The following is a 24,240-nucleotide window of genomic DNA, read 5'->3' as shown; positions in this document are numbered from 1 at the left end:
TCAAATAAGAATCCCTGGAAATCGGAGACTGGGTAGGGCGCGTATCGAGTACAATTGTACTTGGTGGAGTCTCTGATGATTTTATGTTGTATTTCAGAGACATCATGGTTATCACACGCAATGGGGCGAGTTCGAGCGGTGCGAGTGATGATGAGATTCGTCAGATTATTCAGGAAGAGGTAGCTGCGGCGGTCCGGGCTGAGATCCCGGAGATGTTTGGGTCTATTAAGACCACGCTGATGGAGGAGTTTGAGGAGCGGTACGCCGCACTTACTGAAGCTGCAGTTACTGCCGCTACCGCAGCGGTGGCTGCTGCCAGGCCGCAAGGGGGTGATTCATTACTATTCAGGGAATTCAGCAACACGAAACCCCCTGAATTTGATGGGACACAGGATCCGATTGCAGCCATGAGGTGGATCGCCGACATCGAGGGGTGCTTCTATACTTGCTCATGCCCGGAGCACTTGAGGGTACGGTTCGCCTTGAACCAGCTCCGTCTGGGAGCGAAGGATTGGTGGAAGTTCGTGACGGCGAACTTCACTCAGGCAGAGATTACGGCGGTGACATGGGAGAGGTTTACGGAGATGTTCAGGGATGAGTACGTTCCCCCGGTAGAGAGGGAGCGATTGATTCAGGAGTTCTTGACCCTTAAGCAGGGTACTGATTCCGTGGCAGTGATCACACGGAAGTTTCATGAGAGGGCAATGTTCTGCCCCGAGCTGGTATCTACGGAGCAGTCGCGGATGAGCCGTTATTTGGGTGTTCTGAAGAGGGAGATCCGGGAGTTTGTGTCAAACTCCACCTATCGTACTTTCACTGAGCTTCAGGCGAACGCCAGGAAGCGTGAGATCGAGTTAGAGACTCAAGTGAGGGAGGAGGCTGAGTCTCGGCAGGTGGATCGACGGCCGGCCCAGTCTCAGCCGGCAGCCAAGCGGACTAAGTTCGCTGATTCGAGGAGGGGAGGTTCGAAGGGTCGCACTTGCGCGAAGTGCGGCAAGAGTCACGAGGGGGCGTGTCGAGCTGGTGGTTGCTACAAGTGTGGCAAAGAGGGTCATATTGCCAGGGATTGCCCTAAGGGGTTTATGGTTTGCTTTCACTGCAACCAGACAGGCCATCGGAAGGCCGAGTGCCCGCAACTTCGTCAGGGAGCTACACCTACTACCCGGACTACTGAGACCCGACCGGTGAAGGTCGAGGCCCCGAGGGCTCGCGGGAGAGCCTTTCAGCTGACTGCGGAGGAGGTCCGCGCTGCGCCCAATGTTGTGGCAGGTATGTTATCATTCATGTATTTAATTAAAGGTCGAAATGTTATGCTTATGTTAATGTATGTGTAGGTACTTTCCTTGTGAACTCTATGCCTGCTCTAGTATTATTTGATTCGGGTGCGAGTAGATCGTTTGTATCGTTAGCTTTTAGTCAACACATCGGCATTAGTTGTGAGCCGTTAAGTCGGCCCTTGAGCGTTTCTATTGCGGCTGAGAGGGTGATTTGTGCTACGGAGGTTCTTAGGGGATGCGTGCTAGAGATCTTCGGGGTCGCATTTCCGATTGACTTAATTCCTATTGCGATGGGTGATGTCTGTGTCATCGTAGGCATGGACTGGTTGAGCCGATTCAGCGCTGTCATCGACTGCGAGCGTCAGCTGGTGACTATACGAGACCCTAGTGGGGGCGTTCTTACGGTATATGGCGAGGGTACCCGTTCGGGATCAGCTTTTTGCTCGGCCGCTAGGGCGAGGCAATGTCTACAGCAGGGGTGTAACGGTTTTGTGGCGTATGTGATGGATACGCGGGAGAGTTCCGAGAGACCGAAGACATTGAAGGAGGTTCCAGTGGTGCGCGAGTTTCCGGATGTTTTTCCCGAGGATTTGCCGGGAATACCTCCTGCGAGGCAAGTGGAGTTTGGTATCGATCTAGTTCCAGGGGCTGCGCCTATTGCGAAGGTGCCATATCGTCTTGCACCTCCAGAGATGCAAGAATTGTCCTCGCAACTTCAAGAGTTGTTGGGGAAGGGATTTATTCGGCCGAGTAGCTCGCCGTGGGGAGCACCGATTCTGTTCGTCAAGAAGAAGGATGGTTCACACCGGATGTGTATCGATTACCGGGAACTGAACAAGGTGACAGTTAAGAACCGCTATCCGTTACCAAGGATCGATGATCTATTCGATCAGTTGCAAGGGGCATCTTGGTTTTCCAAGATTGATTTGAGATCAGGGTACCATCAGGTAAGAGTGCGGGATGAGGACGTCCAGAAGACAGCCTTTAGGACGCGGTATGGGCATTACGAGTTCGTGGTGATGCCTTTTGGGCTCACCAATGCCCCAGCAGTGTTCATGGATCTCATGAACAGGGTATGCAGACCGATGCTGGATCGGTCTGTGATTGTATTCATCGACGACATTCTGGTGTATTCGCGGTCGAGGGAGCAGCATGAGGGACATTTGAGGGAGGTCCTTGAGGTACTGAGGTCGGAGAAGCTATATGCAAAATTCTCCAAATGTGACTTCTGGTTACGGGAGGTTCAATTTCTGGGGCACGTTGTAAATCAGGCAGGGATATTGGTCGATCCGGCCAAGGTGGAAGCGGTGATGAGATGGGAGGCACCGAAGTCACCTTCGGAGATCAGGAGTTTCCTTGGGTTGGCGGGGTACTATCGAAGGTTCATTAGGGACTTCTCCAAGATCGCGGTGCCACTTACCAAATTGACCCGAAAGGGTGTTACATTCTCATGGGGACCCGAGCAGCAGACTTCCTTTGAGACACTTCGTCAGAGACTGTGCGAAGCACCAGTATTAGCTCTTCCGGAAGGGATGGAGGACTTTGTTGTATATTGCGACGCGTCGATTTCAGGACTGGGTGCAGTGTTGATGCAGAGGGTCCATGTGATAGCCTATGCATCGAGGCAGCTGAAGCCTCACGAAGCGAGATATCCCACGCATGACCTAGAGTTGGGGGCAGTAGTGTTCGCCCTCAAAATTTGGCGTCATTACCTGTACGGAGTTCGTTGTACCATATACACAGACCATAAGAGTTTGAAGTATTTGATGGATCAACCCAACCTAAACATGCGTCAGAGGAGATGGTTAGACGTGGTTAAGGATTATGACTGTGAGATCCTATACCACCCAGGCAAGGCTAATGTGGTAGCCGATGCATTGAGTCGTAGGGCGGAGGGTACTCCATTGCGGGACGTATGTTTGAGATTGACGGTGATGACTCCGGTATTAGATACTATTCGTGGGGCACAGGCCGAGGTTGTGAAGTCTGGGATGCAGAAACAGGAGCGGGTCGTCGGGTTGATTTCAGAGTTCGTTACGGATGGGCGGGGACTTCTGACATTTCAGGGTCGGATCTGGGTGCCATTCGTGGGTGGTACGCGTGTTATTTTGATGGAGAAGGCACATAGATCGAAATTCTCGATCCATCCCGGTGCTACGAAAATGTATCTGGATTTGAAAAAGGAGTACTGGTGGCCTTGCATGAAGAGAGACGTTGCCTGGTTCGTGGAGAGGTGTTTGACCTGCCGTAAAGTTAAGGCCGAGCACCAGAGACCGCACGGTAAGTTGCAACCCTTGGAGATCCCTGAGTGGAAGTGGGATCAGATCACGATGGATTTCATCACCAAATTGCCGAAAACTGCCAGGGGAGTCGATGCGATTTGGGTGATTGTGGATAGGCTAACAAAGAGTGCACATTTCCTTGCCATTAGTGAAAGTTCATCAGCAGAGAAGTTGGCGGAGTTGTACGTGAGAGAGATAGTATCCCGGCATGGGGTGCCGACCTCGATTGTTTCGGATCGCGATGTACGTTTCACTTCCAGGTTCTGGAAGAAATTTCATGAGGAGTTGGGTACTAAGCTGCATTTTAGTACCGCATACCATCCCCAGACCGACGGTCAGAGCGAGCGAACGATTCAGACATTGGAAGACATGCTTAGAGCGTGTGTGTTAGACTTCGGGGGTAGCTGGGATGCGCATCTGCCGTTGGCTGAGTTTTCCTACAACAACAGCCATCATTCGAGCATTGGTATGCCACCTTTTGAGTTGTTGTATGGTAGGAGGTGTCGGACTCCCATTTGCTGGGGAGAAGTGGGACAGAGAGTGATGGGCAGTACAGAGATTGTACTTCAGACGACCGAGCAGATTCAGCAAGTGAGGCAGAGGTTATTGACCGCCCAGAGTCGACAGAAGAGTTATGCGGACAGACGCCGATCCGAACTCGAATTCCAGGTCGGCGACTTCGTTCTTCTAAAGGTTTCTCCTTGGAAAGGGGTAATTCGGTTCAGGAAGAGGGGCAAATTGGGGCCCCGGTTCATAGCTCCATTTCGGGTAATTGCAAGGGTAGGTCGGGTAGCTTATCGGTTGGAGTTGCCAGTGGAGCTGAGTCAGATTCACAATACCTTCCACGTGTCGCAGTTGAGGAAGTGTATAGCCGATGAGGCAGCAGTGGTTCCGTTAGAAGATATTCAGGTGGATGCGAGCCTGAATTACGCCGAGAGACCAGTAGCTATCAGGGATCGGAAGACCAAGGTTCTACGGAACAAGGAGATACCTCTGGTGTTGGTTCAGTGGCAACATCGGAAAGGATCGGAGATGACTTGGGAGCCGGAAAGAGAAATGCGGGAGCAACATCCGGAGTTATTCGCAGAATGAGAGACTTCGAGGGCGAAGTCTAGTTCTAGTGGGGGAGAGTTGTAACAGCCCGGAATTTCAGGTATTTCTTTAAATTATTTTGGGCACATTTAAGAGGGAACTCGGCGAGTTGGTGCATGACTCGCCGAGTAGGGCCATGTCTTGGTCGCAGTCGCAGATGCGCGACTGGACTCGACGAGTCCAATAAGGGACTCGGCGAGTCGACGCTGTTCAGCTGAACCCTAGCCGTTTCGATTCTGAACCGTATATAACGATCTTATGGCCGTCATGTCGCATCTTTTGGCCGGTTGAAGATCCCTTGGGAGTGTGTGAGCATCTGAAGCAAGAGAGAGGACTTGAGAAGGCTTGAAGAGATTGTTAGACAAGGAGGAGCAAGGTGGTGATCAAAGGAATTGAGTACTGGAGGTTTGGAGACACAGGGAACACGTTTCCAGGTAATCTTCGGATCGAAATCTGTAACTTTTACGTTGTATGCGAGTTAGGGTTTAGGAAACCCATTTAAGGATTTGTTAGATTATATTGTTGTTATAAGTGTTAAAAACCCCTGTAATAGTATATGTGAAAGTCCAGGAAGCCCTATATCTATATACTTCGAAATCATGCGAAATACAGGAGGCAGCGGATTGACTGCATGGCGAGGACTCGCCGAGTCCAATGATCAGACTCGGCGAGTAGCTTGAAGATTCACTAGAACTCGTCGAGTCGTTCTTCAGACTCGGCGAGTAGCTTGAAGGTTCACTAGGACTCGCCGAGTTGTTCTTCAGACTCGGCGAGTAGCTTGAAGATCTACTGGAACTCGTCGAGTCGTTCTTCAGACTCGGCGAGTGGTGTCAGGGTGTCTATACTCGTCGAGTTGCCCTTGCACTCGACGAGTCTGGTCAGGATTGACCGTTGACCTGTATGTAACTTAGTAGGGTCAGTTGTCTTGTTTGATAAGATCATTAATAAAGGTATGTGGTATTATAGGGAACCTGCGGATTAGCGGATCGAGTGCGAGTAGCTCGAAGGGTTTATAGCTTGCATACTACGAGGTGAGTCTTCTCACTATACTTCACCCGGAAGGGTTTGACTGTGAGACCGGAAGGTCGTATTTGTTATATCTATGCTTTGTCTAGAGAGGTAGATGCTTTATATGTGATGTGTGCTTATATGTGATGTATGCTTATACGGGCCGGAAGGCGAGACTCTATGTGATAGAAAGGCGGTATGATGTATGATTTATGTGTTATGTGTATTATGTTACATGTGTTATGTTTTATACTGTCATGGGCCGGAAGGCAAAATACTATGGGCCGGAAGGCAATCTAATACGGGCCGGAAGGCGATATATATTCTGGGCCGGAAGGCGATTATATTACGGGCCGGAAGGCAATGTTATGTGGACCGAAAGGTTCGGGCCGGAAGGCGTATGTGGGTAAGTCGTATACTGGGGAACTCACTAAGCATTTATGCTTACTAGTTGTGTTTATGTTTTTCAGGTACTAGTGATAACCGTGGAAAGGCGCCGGCGTGACACGTACACACTGCCACTGTTGAAGATCCTGGAGATTTATTATTTATATTTTTGAAATAAACTTGGAATGAAACCCTTTTGTCGAATAATGATGTTTTGTTTTAATGAAAAATTTATTTGAAAATTTGAGCTGTTACATATATATATATATATATATATATATATATATATATATATATATATATATATATATATATATATATATATATATATATATTTCTAAGGTTGTTAAAACATAATATTCTAGGGTTTTTAAATCATCAAAACAGTGACGACTAAAATCCGACCTGATGAGATTAAGAACAATAACTTTTAATCTATAAAGATCGAATAGATCGTGAACAGGTATATGAATATGAAACTGCAAGAACACAATATAAATAACAAGGCAGAACGCAATATAAAGAACAAACAGCTTGAATCAAACGAGTTGAATGATTAAACAAAATCCTTAGAAGAGCTCGATTAAGAACATCAACTGTAAAGGATTGGAAGATTACAAGAGAATAATATCGTAAATTCTGAAAACGCTCAAACAGTGATCTTTGAATCTTGAATCTTGACCTAATATGCATGCAAGCGATAACTTATATACAATACATAAAAGGCTCTCGGTTGGACAGGCCCAAACCGGAGAATACTAGGCTAATCTACGAGCCCAAAAGACGCAATACAAAATAGAACTTCAGCCCAACAATCTCCCCCTTTGCGTCAATTTGGAGCGAGACCATTACTTCGTACTTGGGCCGGCAGCTGAAGCTGGTACCTTCTTCTTCACGGTACTAAACAGACACTTGGTTATGGAAAGGATGGTCTGTCTAAACCGGATGTACCAGTTGATCATATCTTCAAAATATTTGATGTCATCAGCCGAATTGTCCTTACACCGCTTGACGATAGATAGAACGTGTTCCAAGCAGGGAGTGGTGTAGAGGTGCTTGTCAGCTAACGCGAACAGACATTTCTGTCCTTCGGCTCTGGTGAACATCACAGAGTTTCGCCTCGAATCAATCTTGCCCATTTTCATCGTGTTTAGATCACTGGCCGATCCCACAGGCTTGACTTTCGGTTTCTTCTTAAACACTGTGGCAACCTCCTGATCCATTAGGGCCACCTCCATGATATAGCATGCCAGCATCCTTTTGACATGGTCCAAGATGGGACTATATTCGGCTTCGTTTGTCAGCAAGATGTTGTACAAGACTATCCAATCATGAGGGTTCAGATTGGGCAGATCCGCCAGAGAGATCATGTGAGCAGTTCTTGCAGATCCTCGGATTAGCTTGAACTTGACGTTCGTGAATCTCCCCACGGTAAACGGCTTCATCACCCGAACACTGACAATCTTCTGGGCGCTCCATGTAAGGTATTGAGGGCGAGCAGCTTCCAGGTAAAGAGGTAAAAGGTGGTGTTGATGGGTTTTTATAGTAGGTGATAGGAGAGAGAAAAATCGTTTCAAATCTCTTATGGGAATATGGAAGGGTATTTGAGTGACTGATTGGTGACAGTTGGGACGTGCGATGATCACGTAGGAGAGAGAGTGTCAGATTCCTAGGATCACGCCGCCCAATAAGCGCCGGTTTTGAGAGATGAACCGTTTCCATTTCCACACGCACCATTAATGCCTGATGGATGACGCTTCAATATTGTACACGCGTCCAATAGTGTCAGAAAAAGCGCGGCCTCTTCAAATTCACGCGCCCGCCTTTTTACCGTCGTTTGAATTTCTATCCTTTGAACTTCCATCGCGTCAGCATCTTTTGTCTTTTCCCCTTTTTTTTTTTTAACCTGCTGTGATTTGAATAAAATGCCCACGTGGATTTTTAGTAGCCACAACTTCATTATGAACCATCCATTAATTATCCAGCCTGTAAAATAATTTGTAACGGAATTTTTGAAAATCTAGGATTTTCGTGCAAAGAGTGTAAAAGATAAGGAAATAAAGCAACTCTTTTTGGAATAATCGGTGATGTCAATTATGACACGAAACTGATGATCCCGGGCACGAATCTCTTCCTTCAAGATCAAGAGAGACCTTAAAGTGTTAGTGTGGAATCCCGTTGAATTACGATCAAACATTTATTAATAAATGTTGAAAGGCTTCTTTTAATAAGATAAAATAAGGGTGGTTTCGCTTTGATTCATCAATCCAATTCTGGATATAAGAATGAATGTGAACAAAGTACTTGTGAGACCAGTGTAGTCTGTTGAACAAGTAGGTTGGAGTTGTTTATTAAGTGACTTGGATGAATATGAAATCTCAGATAAAAAAATTAAAACTGGATCCCTTGGGAAGAAATGTTATGGTGTATAACAATTTCATTGGAACCACGCAAAAAGAAAAGAATTTGAGATTTCATGAAGGTACATTCGTCAATTCATTGGTAAAAACTTGATCAAATTAATTTGTCACCGTCAATTCTTTGGTGTTGAATTTTGGGTTTCACTCAGCTCGTAGTGGCACGAAACTAAGATCATAAACACAGATGTTGCGTAACCATAAACCTCAGTGGTAGTTTCTGAGAGTCTCTAGGGTTACAGTGATGAAACGAATGTTATGGAGAAGTGTAATGGGGATGGTGAAAGAAGATATAGTACCTCTGCTGTGAAAGAAAGGACCAAGCAGGAGACTCTTAACTCATGTGAGAAGAGTGTGAGGTAGCTCGCGATTAGAATAAATAAGTTAGCCTTATTGGGAAGACAAGGTTTGTGTATACCAAGTCGTGAAGGCAATTATTCAAAATCTTATGAGGCTTGGGACACATACAGCAGCATGCTTCTAGGGACACTTAAGTAATTCAGCAAATATATCCCCATAAGTAAACGAACATAAAAAAAATATATTTTTGGAGTTTTTGAAATGTATATAAAAAAATTAAAATAAAATTAAAAATGAAAAAAATAGAAAAGATTTAAAGTGAGACATGAAAGAAAAAAACTTTTGATAAAAAAAAAACTTTTGATAAAAAAATGGAAAACCGAACCCGAACGTTCAGTTGGTTTCGGTTCAGGAAAATTTTGAAAAACCTAACCCGAACCTTCGGTTGGTTTCGGTTCTGGAAAATTTTGAAAAACCGAACCCGAACCTTCGGTTGGTTTCGGTTCTTTAAAATTTTGAAAAACCGAACCCGAACCTTCGGTTGGTCTCGGTTCTTGAAAATTTTGAAAAACCGAACCCGAACCTTCGGTTGGTTTCGGTTCTTGAAAATTTTAAGAAACCAAGAAGTTTAGATATGCAAATAAAAAAAAAATTTACATAAAGAAAAACAAATTTTGCACAAGTAATATACAACTTAGAAGATCTACCTTTGAATTAATGAGCGAGTGAAATGGTTGAACCGAACCCGAACGTTCGGTTGGTTTCGCTTCTTACGTTTGAGATTGAGAGGTAGTGTGAGGTACTGACTCTGATTCCATCATACCTAGGCCTTGCAAAATTTTATTGAATGAGGCTTCTGGAAGAGCTTTGGTGAAGACGTCAGCCAGTTGATCAGTGGTTCTTACAAAGTGAACTTCGACATTTCCATCTTCCACATGATCTTTGATGAAGTGATACCTCAGTGCTATGTGTTTGGTTTTAGAGTGTTGCACCGGGTTATGACAGATCCTAATTGCACTTTCAGAGTCGCAATATAGAGGGATCTTCTTCATATTGAGTCCATAGTCTCGAAGTTGACTCTGGATCCAAATCACTTGTGATGTGCAGGATGCAGCGGCAATGTATTCCGCTTCAGCAGTAGACAGCGACACACATGTTTGTTTCTTGGATTGCCAGCTGACCAACTTCCCATCAAGAAATTGACAGCCACCAGTTGTGCTTTTGCGGTCGAGTCCACATCCTCCAAGGTCTGCATCAGAATAGGCTTGAACGAAGAAGCCAGAGTTGGAGGGATACCATAGACCCAAGGAGGCGGTTCGCTTGAGATAGCGTAGGATGTTCTTCACTGCCAGCATGTGAGGTTCGCGTGGGTTAGCCTGAAATCGAGCACAATAACATACTGAAAACATGATATCAGGCCTGCTAGCAGTTAGATACATCAGTGAGCCTATCATTTGACGATAGAGCGTGATGTCGACAGCCGGTTTATCCAGTGAAGGGGTAAGTTTAGTGCCGAATGCCATAGGGACTTTGATTTTTGAGTCTCCCATCATGCCAAACTTTGCTAGGAGAGTCTTCGTGTAAGCTTCTTGATTGATAAAGATGCCTTCGGGTCCCTGTCTTATATTTAAACCAAGGAAAAAATTAATAGGACCCATTGAGCTCATTTCAAACTTAGTCTCCATCAACTTTCTGAATTCAGCTGTTAAGCTGGGATTCGTAGAGCCAAAGATGATGTCATCGACATAGATTTGAACGATCATAAGGTGGTTACCTTCCTTTTTGCGAAAGAAGGTTGGGTCAACCGAACCTTGTTTGAATTTGGACATCTTTAAAAATTTTGTAAGCGTTTCATACCAGGCTCTCGGAGCTTGTTTGAGGCCGTACACAGCTTTATCCAGAATGTAGCAATGATTTGGATATTTTTCATTCACGAACCCAGGAGGTTGCTCCACAAACACCGTTTCTTCAAGTTCTCCATTGAGAAATGCGCACTTGACGTCCATTTGGAAGACCTCAAAGTTTTTGTGAGCAGCATAGGCCAGAAATATTCTAACTGATTCTAGCCTGGCTACTGGAGCGAACATCTCTTCGTAATCTATCCCCTCCTCCTGACAGTATCCCTTGACAACCAGACGAGCCTTGTTCCTTATGACATTACCTTCCTTGTCCATTTTGTTTCTGAAGACCCATTTAAGACCAACAACCGAAGCATCTGGAGGAGTTGGAATGAGGCGCCAGACTTTGTTCCTTTCAAACTCATTCAGTTCGTCTTGCATCGCTTGAACCCGATCAGAGTGATCGAGGGCAGTGTTCACTGTCTGCGGTTTAACTTTTGATACAAATGAGTTAAACATACAGAACTCAACTTTTGAGAATAAGGATGTCTGTTTTGCCTTCAGTTGAGATCGGGTCAAAACCTTTTCAGATACATCACCAACTACTTGAGAGATAGGATGATCTCTGGTCCATTTTGTAAGAGGAGGGTAATTCGGATCAAAGGATGGATCTAGTTCAGCGTTGATCATCTCTTCAGGTTCAGATTGGCTATCAAAATCAAGCGTCATATCATCATGCTCCCCCTCAATTGATGAGTCTTGACAAGCATGAGGTTCAGGAGTTTCTTGTGGTGCTGGATGTTCAGCCATTGAAGCACCTTCGTTTGGAGGGGCATCTTCAGTTGGAAAGTTACCTTCGCTTGATGAAGGACCTTCGGTTGAAGTAGTAGAGCTTGGCTCCCCCTGGACTTGTGAGCTAGGCTCCCCCTCGACAAGAGAATTTGGCTCCCCCTCGACTGAAGCATTGTAGGTTGGAGATTCATCAGTAGGCGATTCTTCTTCATGCATTCTTCTAGCAGCATCTTCGACAATCTGCTTCATATGATCTATTTTGTTGTCGGCTGCCCCTGCTTCTGAGAGAGAAGCTTTTTCCGGTTCATCAAAGAGATCCAGAAAATTCTCGTACATATTGGCGATTGAGATTGTGACTTGACCAGTTTGAGGGAAGATTTCCCTGGCAGTGTCATCTATGGCCTGTAGCTTCTTGACATAGCTATCGTCGAAGGCCACATAGTATGTTTCTTCAATCCTTCTTGATCGTTTGTTTAGGACCCTGTACGCCTTTGAAGTGAGTGAGTAACCCAGAAAGATTCCCTCGTCAGCTTTGACATCAAACTTGTTGCGGTGTTCTTTTGAGTTAAAGATGAAACACCTTGAGCCAAAAACGTGGAAAAATTTCACATTGGGCTTCCTGTTGTTTAATATCTCATATGGTGTGAGCGTGAATCGCTTGTTGAGATAGGACCTGTTTTGAGTATAACAAGCAGCAGAAATAGCATCAGCCCAAAAATATAGAGGTAAGGAAGCGAAACTTAACATAGTTCGGGCAGCTTCACACAGAGATCGGTTTCGTCTTTCGACTATTCCATTCTGTTGTGGTGTGTAGGGAGCTGAGAAATTATGGCTAATTCCCTTTTCTGCAAGAAACTCTTCAAACTCCCTGTTCTTGAATTCGAGACCATTGTCGCTCCTGATGTTGCGAACGACCTTCTTGAGCTGGACTTCTATTTGCTTGATAAACATTTTCAGCTTTTGAGTCGCTTCAGATTTGAGCTTTAGAAAGAACACCCATGTAAATCTAGAGAAGTCATCAACGACAACAAGAATGTACTTGCTACCACCGATGCTTTCAATAGATGAAGGACCACATAAATCGATATGAAGCAATTCGAGTGGTTCAACAACTTTTGTGTTAACAATGGATGGGTGACTTTGACGACTCTGCTTTCCCATTTCACATGCAGCACATAAATGCTCTCTGTCAAACTTGAGCAATGGAAGACCCCTAACATGACCTCCAGTGACAAGTCGGTTGATATCTTTGAAATTGAGATGAGAGAGTCTTCTGTGCCACAACCAGCTTTCGTCGGATTGAGCCTTTGATAGCAGACAAATAGCTGGGTTTCCTTTGATGGGTTTCATGTTCAACGGAAACATTTCACCCTTTCGCTTTGACTTCAGAATCACTTTCTTTGTTGTTTTCTCTATGATTTCAGAACCTTCATCATCGAATGAAACTTTGAGACCTGTACCTCCAACAAGCTGAGATACACTGATGAGGTTGTGCTGAAGTCCTTCCACATAGGCCACCTTTCTTATGGTAAAATCACCATTCGTTATCATCCCATATCCCTTTATAGTGCCGAAAGAGTTATTTCCAAACTTAACGTTGCCACCATTTGCAAGAGATCTGTATTCCCTGAGTTCCTCCTTCCTCCCTGTCATGTGACGCGAGCAGCCACTGTCGATGTACCATTCCTCGTCAAACTGCTCGTCACTTATAACCTTCTTTATCAGTTCATCAAGCTCATTGAACTGTTGGCTGAGTGGTTTGGCTGTGAAGCACATATCTTCCTGCACTTTCGGTCCATTGCTTCCTCCATCGGTATTGTATCCCCTCATTTGAGATGCACTTGACACCATGAAGCATTTTCCACCACTGCTTTCCTCCTTAGCCATATAAGCCCTTCCATGAGTAGGCTTCCTCACTTCTTCGTCTTCTGAGTCAGTAGACCAAACTTCGGTGCTACCGAACTCATCGTTATTAACCGAACCCTGCACAATAAGAGCATTAATAGAAGGGTTAGCGGTAGACTTTTTCTTCCTCAACTCATCCAATCTCTTCTGCAGCACGGCTTCCTCATCCTTTCCATCGTCCTTTTCAGCCATCTTCTTAAGAACACAGTCCTTAGCATAGTGGTTCTTGCCACCACAGTAGAAGCAGCTTACTCCGGAATCGCCATCTGCCTTCGGTTCCTTCTTGGACTCCTCAGCCTTCGGTTCACTGTTTGCCTTTTCAGAGCTATAACTCCCCTGCCAGTTTCGGTTTTTGTTGGTGGGGAATCTCTTCTTTATGAACCTCTTAGGATTGGACACCATCATGGCATAATCCTCAGTTGTGAGGTCATATTCTTCCAAATTGAGCTCTTCATCCTCCATCACGGCTTTACTTTTAGATAGGAGGGCCAACGAACCAAGACTGGACACCACGTTCTTCTCTTGAACAACAATCTTCTCTTGGGACTTTAGAATACCCACCAGTTTCGCCAAAGAGTATGATTTAAACTGTTCATGGGCTTTGACTGTAGACACTACTGCTCTCCATTCCGATCTCAGTCCGTTCAAGAAAGTAACCTTTTGTTCGATGAGCTTCCTTTCAATGTCGTGTTTGATCATCTTGCTAAGAAGATGATTGAAGCGATCAAACGTCTGGGTCACGGTTTCTTCGGCCCCTTGCCTGAATTCTCCAAACTCAGATAGAAGCAAGGTTTGGATGGAGTGTTCAAGATCTTCGTCTGTTGAATACAGTTCGCGAAGTCTATCCCACACTTCCTTCGCCGTAGTGCATGAGCTGACTAGTCTGAATGTGTCGGACTGAAGGGCGAATCGGATCAACCTTAGTGCCTTAATATTGCACTGGAATTTATCTTTCTCATCCTGCGCAATATTTGTCACGTCCTTGAGCAAATCGTTGTAATCTTTTTGCGTCTTAATAACTCTGGATGTCGCGGAATGAGAAAACGGTCCATTGATAATGGCTTCCCATATGAGAAAACCATTGTCCTCCGATCCAATCACGTAATCTTCAAAATGATGTGCCCACACTTCATAGTCATGGGTGTATAAGATTGGAATCTTTGTCGTCGAACCAATGCTGTTGGAAATGTTAATAGGGTTTGATTGCGTTGCGTCCATAATGATCGAAATAACCTGTTCAAAGATCAGACTTGTAATAAAGCAGATTAGGGCAAAACAATAAATACTAAGATACGTCAATTAAGATGACGGCTCAATAAATATCAATGATTGCGGAAAACCCTAATGATAATCTTTTTCACAGAAAAGAAGTGTATAGATTACACAGCCTCCTGCTCTGATACCAATTGATGAGATTAAGAACAATAACTTTTAATCTATAAAGATCGAATAGATCGTGAACAGGTATATGAATATGAAACTGCAAGAACACAATATAAATAACAAGGCAGAACGCAATATAAAGAACAAACAGCTTGAATCAAACGAGTTGAATGATTAAACAAAATCCTTAGAAGAGCTCGATTAAGAACATCAACTGTAAAGGATTGGAAGATTACAAGAGAATAATATCGTAAATTCTGAAAACGCTCAAACAGTGATCTTTGAATCTTGAATCTTGACCTAATATGCATGCAAGCGATAACTTATATACAATACATAAAAGGCTCTCGGTTGGACAGGCCCAAACCGGAGAATACTAGGCTAATCTACGAGCCCAAAAGACGCAATACAAAATAGAACTTCAGCCCAACACGACCATTTTTACTAGAAGGGTTATTTTTAGTAAAAATCTCCAAGAATTTGTAGTGTTGTATATCCCATATTTTTTTCCAGTTGAAATTTCGTAACACAAAATAGTTTGATTTTTGTCATCTTTTCCATATAGCTCACGATTTTTATAAAAAGAAAATATATGGTGAGTTCAACATTTTTATACTTATACAAATTTTACTTTGTAAAAGTAATACATGTATAAACATATGTTTTTGTTATACTTGTATATATCAACCCATAAACACGATTTTTTTGTAATAAAAATGATGATAGTCACATATGTCATGATTTTAATGTAGTGAACAAGTAATATATATCTTTATATACAAGATCTTGATCAATATTCAAACAATACTCCTAGTGCATGCAAATGTCCAATGGACAAACACACTTAGACATATATAAACCATATAAATCACTATTTGTATGAACATATGTATGATAATCTTTAACATTCCATGCACCTTTTATATCACAAATAAGTTGGTGCATGCAAGTATCCACGGTGTAAACGTATTTTGACTTGTATCCCCCCCCCACCTAAAAGCATGCAAAACACAAAAAAATTGGGGGTATGAAGCTCACCTTGGTATTTTCGTGTGTGGTATGAAGGAAAGTGAAAAAGATTTTGAGCTTAGATTTAGGTAGTAAGCTTGAAGGGCTTCTTGAAAATGTTAGTGTTTCTAGGATTCTAGCATAAGGAAATGTATGTGATCATGAGGAACCAGACAACAAGATGTATACCAAACTCACAAGGATCGGCCTTGATGTGGTGAGTCTTGAAGGAAAATGGTCTTCATCTAGAGAGCAAAGAGATTTGGAGGTATGAATGAAGTGGCAGGAGTTGGATAAACCCACTCTCGGCTGCAATTTAAATAAGGAGAGGGAAAAGAGTGTGGATGTTTGGTGGTTAATTGAATGTCTAGTGTGGAGATTTGTTGGTCACTGGGAGGTCATGCATGGAAGCTTGTTGTGTAAAGGTTTACATGGTATAGAAACATGAGGGGTAAATGGATGTAAAGGCAATGAGGTGTCAATGTGTGGTCAACCCATGGCTTATGTACCTACAACCGATTTTTATTGGCTTAGGATAGGGGTTTTCGGTTCTAGGGTGGCTGAAAACACGCTCCATTCTCAAGGGTTTTCGGTTTTTAGGATGTGTGGGGTCTTTCGGGTTTGGCATGGCCTAATAAAAGGTTTTCGGTCCCAATAAGGCCCAAAGAAAAAACTTTTCGGACTAGGGTTATTTGGGCGAAGAACTTCTAAGCATAAGGCCTAACAATTGGTTTTTGTTTTGCTATTAGATCAACTTGAGCTTATAAAAGGCTATTGCAACTTGATTCTAAGTGTAAGCATATACGTACTTATATAACATTGTCATTTTGAACTTCAATAATCTAATGCAACAAGGTTTCATAGAGAAATTGTTTGTTCATGAATAAAATCTCGACCCTAATATTCCTAGTTGTGACATCATCCCCCCATTTGAGGGTTTTTGTCATGAAATTAGTTCTAGAGCGACCCTCAAGAACCAGGAAAGAGATGTGGATACTTCTGCTTCATCTGGTCTTCGTGTTCCCAGGTGAATTCAGGTCCTCGTTTGGCACTCCATCGGATCTTCACAATGGGGACGCGAATTTGTTTCGTTAGTTTCACCTGTGTATCCATTATTTCTATCGGTTCCTCGAAGAAATGAAGGTTTTCATTTACCTCATTTTCTTCAAGTGAGATAATGAGAATTTCGTCAGATAGGCATTTCTTCAGATTAGACACATGGTAAACAGCGTGTACATTGTTGAGTTCAGGCGGTAACTGGAGTTTATAAGCCACGAGACTAATCCTGGCAAGGATTTCGAATGGTCTGATGTATCTTGGGTTCAATTCCCCACGCTTCCCAAAGCGTATCATCCCTTTCCAAGGAGAGACCTTTAGCAATACGCGATCACCAACTTGAAATTCCAAGGGCTTCCGTCGCTTATTCGCGTAGCTCTTCTGTTGGTCCCTGGACACCTTTAGTCGTTCCCTAATCTGAACGATCTTTTCAGTTGCTTCTCTGATGATTTCAGGACCCATGAGAGTGTTGTTGGGTACCGACCCCTTTGCCAGTTTTGTGTCTCCCACCTCAACCCAACAGCGAGGTGATCTGCGTTTACATATAGAGCCTCAAAGGGGGCGACCTTGTTGCTTGTGTGATAGCTATTGTTGTATGAGAATTCGATCAGTGGAAAGTGGGTATCCCATGCCTTGCCAAAGTCTATCACACAAGCTCTTAGCATGTCTTCCAATGTTCGGATGGTCCTCTCACTTTGTCTATCTGTTTAGGGATGGTAAGCAGTACTCATATCGAGTTGAGTTCCTAATGACCTCTGAAGTGACTGCCAAAACCAAGAGGTAAATCTATTGTCACTGTCAGAGATTGTAACACCCAAAAATTTCATGCCAATCTAAAACTTTTTCAAAATATTTAAAAACCAATCATCATTACAAAGTTGTTTTCAAAATATCTAACATCAGAGTTTTCCTAGAAACATAAACAAATCATGGAGAGTGGTACAATCACGCCTTCGCATTGTCGCGGTCCCCTGATGTACCTGAAACAATAAACTGAAGTTTTAAGCTCGAAAGCTTAGTGAGCTCCCCCAAAATACCAACTCCATACCAAAATAACCACAACAAATAACAATTTCAGATCAGCATGCATAATGAGCCTTCAGCCTGAACGGACCGCCTCATAGGGCCTATAGCCTATCTGGACCGCTCTCGAGCCTTCGGCATGACTGGACCGCCTCGCTGGGCCTACAGCCTATCCGAACCGCTCCCCGGGTATGTTGGCCTACAGCACAAAGCAGGATCGCCTCAACCCAACCCCCAGTCAACGAACATGTGCACATAAATACCATACGCTAGCTCATATCATATAACAGTCAAACTGATCTAACATATCACTAATCATAGAAACATCCCAATACCGGGATACAGACCTAACCGGTCACTAACATAGCATTATCCTATAACCAGGACGTTGACCTAACCAGGTCGCTAAGCATAAGCATACCATTATCCTAACTACCAGGATGTAATCAATAAACATATCATGCCATAATCCCGATACAATCTATAAAGGGCCGGCCGAGGTGCCTTAGACCCTGTTGATATAGTGAGTATAACTCACCTCACAATGTCGCACTAAAAATGAAAAGCTCAAACTCTCGAATCACCAACACGAACTCCACCACCTATAGTTACCATAAAACCCTTTTTCCATAAATCTCTAAATTACCAAAATACCCCTAGATGTCAACTGGTCAACCCTGCGTCAAGGTCAAAGTCAACAGTCAAGGTCAACAGTCCATGTTGACCCAACTCGTCGAGTACAGTTCACCGACTCGTCGAGTTCTTCCTGAACTCAAGAAGTCGTGAAATCCTAGGTTGACTCGTTGAGTTCCCTTATAACTCGTCGAGTTCATACGTGTCCAAGGGTTGAGGAAAACCCTAGCCGACTCGCCGAGTCTTCGCCTGACTCGCCGAGTCTTGGCCTGACTCGCCGAGTCCAAGGCAATCTTCAACGGACTCGCCGAGTTGTTCATCAACTCGTCGAGTTCACGCACATCTTCATACGACCCGCCAAGTCGACCTTGCGACTCGCCAAGTCCCTTCAATCCTTCATCCATACAGGTGCTTTTTAAGCCATGCTAAGGCTCCATATTGTAGATCCAGCTTCCCAAGGCATGTGTTATCACGTAAAGTTGCATACTTTACGTGCATGCAAGGCTCTAAAGGCTCTACATGACAAATCTAGGATTATAATGGAGTTTTACACTCAAGGAAGAATTCATGCAGGACCAAGCTCAAAACGTTATGAACATAGAACCCAAGAAGGGTCCAGATCTGAAGTTGCAACTTCAGATCTAGGTCATACACCACAATATCATCATAACCAAGCCAAAAATACCTTAAACTCCACCCAAATGAGATCTTGAAAGGAATGAGGTAAAGGTGACGACTTGATACCTTCAAATGATGTTAACTCAGGTAGATTTTTGATCCCCACAAGTTCCTTACTTCTAGCCACTTGTTTCTCCAAGCTTTCCTCACTAAGATTCACCTTCCATAACTTATAACACACAAAATGAAGCACACACACAAATTAGGGTTGGTTTGGTTCTCAAAAGACTAGAAGGGGGGTAAAGGGAGGCTGTTGATCCTTTAAATAGGGTGAAAACCCCCGGGAATTAGGATTTCATCTTCCAGCTCCTACTCATCGAGTCCCTCCTTGGACTCGGCGAGTAGGTCATTAAAACATGTGGACTAGCCCGCTGCTACTCGACGAGTAGGGCAACCAACTCGTCGAGTATCCCTTGAAATCAAGAAACTTTATATTAAAACAATACCTGAAAATTGGGGTGTTACAATTCTCCCCCATTTGAACTAGACTTCGTCCTCGAAGTCTGCCATGGTGAACAGTTCCAGATAATGCTCTTGCATCTCTGGCTCTGGCTCCCACGTCCACTCGGACCCCCTACGATGTTCCCACTGTATTTTCACCAAAGGTATCTCCTTGTTCCTTAGAATCTTCATCTTTCTCTCTAGTATGGCCACAGACCTCTTCACGTAATTCAGGCGCTCATTGACCTGAATATCATCCAGCGATACCACCGCCTCCTGGTCCATAACGCACTTTCGCAATTATGAAACGTGGAAGGTGCTGTGAATCCGACTAAGCTCCTCCAGAAGCTCTAACCTGTATGCCACCTTGCCAATCCTGGCAACAATACTGAACGGCCCAATATATATCAGGGACCCAATTTTCCCCACTTACTGAAGCGGATCACACCCTTCCAGGGCGAGAACTTTAAGAGTACCATATCACTGACCTGAAACTCTAACTCGGATCGGCGTCGGTCGGCGTAACTCTTCTGCCGACTCTGAGCGGTCTGCAGCCGCTGCCTGATCTGTTGAATCTTCTCGGTAGTCTGCAAGACCACCTCCGTCCGAACCATCACCCTGTGTCCGACCTCGCCCCAACAAACTGGGGTGCGACATCTCCGTCCATACAATAGCTCGAAAGGTGGGGCGCCAATGCTGGAATGATAGATGTTGTAGGCGAACTCTGCAAACAGTAGGTGGGAATCCCGGCTCCCACCGAAGTCAATGAAACATGCCCTCAACATATCCTCGAGGGTCTGAATGGTAGATGTTGTTGTAGGCGAACTCTACAAACAGTAGGTGGGAATCCCGACTCCCACCGAAGTTAAGCACCTCTCAACGTACCAAGCGATTTCTCGCTTCATGCACGGATACCAGTAGTTCAAACTCAAATCCATGTACATCTTGGTGTCCCTCAGGTGAATAGAGAAGTGAGACTTATGAGCCTCCTCCATGACTGTCTGTCTGACTCCACCAGACATCAAAACCCATACATGACCGCACCGGGTCAATAATCCTCGGCTATCCTGCGCAAACCGGGTGTTCTCACCCTTGATCCTTTCCAACCTCCAGTTCTCCAGTCACATGCCCTCAACCTGGGTATCTCTGATCAAATTCAGAAGTGGAGAATCCACCGCTATCCTCATACATACCGCTGGAATGGAAGACCTAGCTGACTTGCGACTCAAAGCGTCCGCAACCACATTCGCTTTATCGGGGTGGTAAAGGATCTCGCAGTCGTAGTCTTTGACTACATCCAGCCACCTGGGCTACCTCATGTTCAGGTTTGGCTGATCCATGATGTGTCTCAAACTCTTGTGATCCATATATATGGTACAACGAACCCCATATAAGTAATGTCTCTATATCTTGAGAGAAAACACCACCGCTCCCAGCTCCAGATCATGAGTAGGATATCTCGTCTCATGCAGCTTCAACTGCCGCGATGCATAAGCTATCACCCGTCCCCTCTGCATGAGGACTGCCCCTAAACCTATGATGGATTCATCAAAGAACACCACGAAATCCTCAACTCCCTCCGGTTGTGTCAAAACTGGAGCCTCACACAACTGCTGACGGAGGGTCTCAAATGCCCTCTGCTGCTCGAAACCCCACCGGAAATCTGCCCCCTTCCTCGTCAAACGAGTGAGGGGTACCGCAATCTTAAAGAAATCCTGTAGGAATCTCCGGTAGTACCCTGCCAATCCCAGAAAGCTCCTGATGTCTGAGGGAGATTTCAGAACCTCCCACTGCATGACTGCCTCGATTTTGGCCAGGTCAACCAAAATCCCATCTTGGTTAACGAGGTGCCCGAGGAACTGGACCTCTCGTTACCAAAACTCGCACTTCGAGAACTTGGCGTATAGCCGTTCTCGTCTCAGAACTCCCAACAACTCCCTGAGATGCTCCTCGTGTTGCTCTCGAGTCTTGGAATACACCAAGATATCATCTATAAACACGATGACCGAGCGATCCAGCATTGGTCTGCAAACCCGATTCATCAGGTCCATAAATATTGTTGGCGCGTTGGTGAGCCCATAACGAGTCCGAAACGCAGTCTTCTCCACGTCCTCCTCTCTAACCCGTATCTAATGATACCCCGACCTCAAATCTATCTTGGAGAACCAAGATGCCCCCTGCAACTGATCAAGGACGCCATCTATCATCGGGAGTGGATAACGGTTCCTCACCGTCAACTTGTTTAACTCCCTATAATCAATGCACATCCGGTGCGAGCCGTCCGTCTTCCTGACGAAGAGGATCAGTGCGCCCCATGGAGAACTACTAGGTCGAATGAATTGTTTGCCCAGCAGTTCCTGCAGCTGCGAAGACAGCTCCTGCATCTCGGGTGGCGCCAATCGGTATGGCGCCTTGGCGATAGGAGTCGCACCCGGTACCAGATCGATTCGGAACTCAACCTGCCTCTCCGGAGGTATCCCTGGCAACTCCTCCGGGAACATGTCAGCAAATTCCCTAACCACTGGAACCTCTGAAACTAAAATCTGATCCCTGACTCGCGTATCCACCACATACGCTAGATAACCCGCACACCCGTGCTGAATACACTGCCGAGCTGTGGCGGCTGAACAAAACCTTGACCCCACTCTGGTGCCCTCACCATATACCACCAGTTCTCCCCTACTTGGGGTTCGAACTACCACTCGTTGGCCCTCACAGTCAATCATAGCACCGAACCGACTGAGCCAATCCATGCCTACAATCACACACACCTCCCCCATGGGAATTGGAATCAAATCTATCGGAAAGGACACCCCGAAAATACCCAACTCACACCCTCGATAAACCGAAGAAGCTGAAACCCCATGTTCGTTGGCGATAGAGACTCGCAACAGACACTCTAACTCGCCCGCTGGCACATTGAACTCCCTACTGGATGACTGGGATATGAAGGACCGACTCGCCCCCGAGTAAAATAAAACCAAGGCAGGCAAAGAGTGCACTAAAAATGTACCTAATCACAGGTACAACAGATAAGCATAATACAATTATAATAATTAAAATAAAAGAGAGAAACATACCAGCAACCACATCTGGTGTTGCCCTGGCCTCCTCTGCGGTCAACTGGAAAGCACGCCCTTGAGCCTTCAGAGGCTCTGCCTTGACTGGCCTCCCATCTGGTATCCTCAATGTATCCAGCGCTGGAGCCTGCGTCGGCCTGGCTGCGAGTTGTGGACAGTTGGTCTTCACATGACCAACCTGATGACAGTGATAGCATAGCCTCATATCCAATGAAGGGGCTGTCTAGCGACAATCCCTAGCAAAGTTTCCCTCCTTGCCACACTTGTGGCACCCACTACCTGTCCGACAAACTCCGAGATGAATCTTGACACACTTTCCACAAGTGCGGCTCTACTGGCCCCCGATCCTAGCATCAGCGGTCTTCGGCCGCTTAGGTGCCGGCTGCGACTGCACCGGGGCCTGCCGCTGCTCCCTCAGTTGCAGCTCAATCTCCAACTCACGCCACCTAATGGCCTCCTGCAACTCCAAAAGAGTATCACATTGCTAGGTAGATACAAACTGACGGATGTCAGTCTTGAGCATGCTCAGATAACGGGTCATCTGAGCCTGCTCAAAAGCAAACTCTGGGTAGAACATCACCCTCTCTGTGAACATGCGGGTGATCTCCGTCACCGACTCTTCCTCCTGTATCAAACTCAAAAACTCCTGCGACAGCCATTCCCACTCGACCCATGGAATGTATCAGGCACGGAACGTATCCCTGAACTGCTCCCAAGTAATAGCAGCTCTCTGATCATCAGTGTATGACCCAGTCGCCAATCTCCACCAGTCCTTGGACCCGGACCTTAACAGGTTTAGAGCACACCTGACCTTTTGGTCAGTAGGACACGAGCTGGTAAAGAAACACCCCTCCACATCTGTAATCCACCTCATCGCCTTGATGGGTTCCTATGTCCCATCAAAAGTAAGGGCTTCATGTTATCGAAGTCCCTATACTGGAAGCCCTGAGTGGCACCTCCTCCTCCCCCTGCCGTTGTTACAGCTGATGCAGCTGCAGTGGCAGCCGTCTCCGCAAGGGTTGCGTATCGCTCGTCGAAGTACTTAACTATGGCGGTCTTAATAGACCCGAACATCTTCGGTAGCTGCGCCCAGAACGCAGCAGCAACCTCATCATGCAGGATCTCCCGGATCCTGGTTCCCAACTCCTCAGTACCCATCTGCACCATGGCCTCAGGTGTTGTCAGCTCCTCCTAACCTCCGTCTCCCGATCCTAATCCTGAACCGGATCCAGTCACAAAGCGTCTCGTCATCACCATACTGAAACATACCACAAGATATCAGATAATCTACAAAAATAACTGGAAACCAACTCCCGACTAAACCCTAGGGGTTGTGACTTCCTTGCTACACGTATGGGTCCTGTGCTTTCAGTAGTATGGGCCCCTACTACCTTCCATACCTACCCATATTTGTCTCAAGTATCACCACAACGCCCTAACTGAATACATAACATGGCGAGTGCTCAATCCTCACTCCTAGAGAAATGCTAATTATCTCATAACTGGCCTCTCGGCCTCTCACAACCCACCCATCCATGAAACTTCCACCAACCCTGCAGCACTAGTGTATGCTAATCATACATAACGTTGGACCATAGACTTTTGAATACCTCATTCTACCCTAAGCCTTTCATCAAACA

The sequence above is a fragment of the Lactuca sativa genome, chromosome 1 (assembly GCF_002870075.4).
Source record: "Lactuca sativa cultivar Salinas chromosome 1, Lsat_Salinas_v11, whole genome shotgun sequence".
Classification (NCBI taxonomy): Eukaryota; Viridiplantae; Streptophyta; class Magnoliopsida; order Asterales; family Asteraceae; genus Lactuca; species Lactuca sativa.
This window is presented reverse-complemented; position numbering follows the sequence as displayed.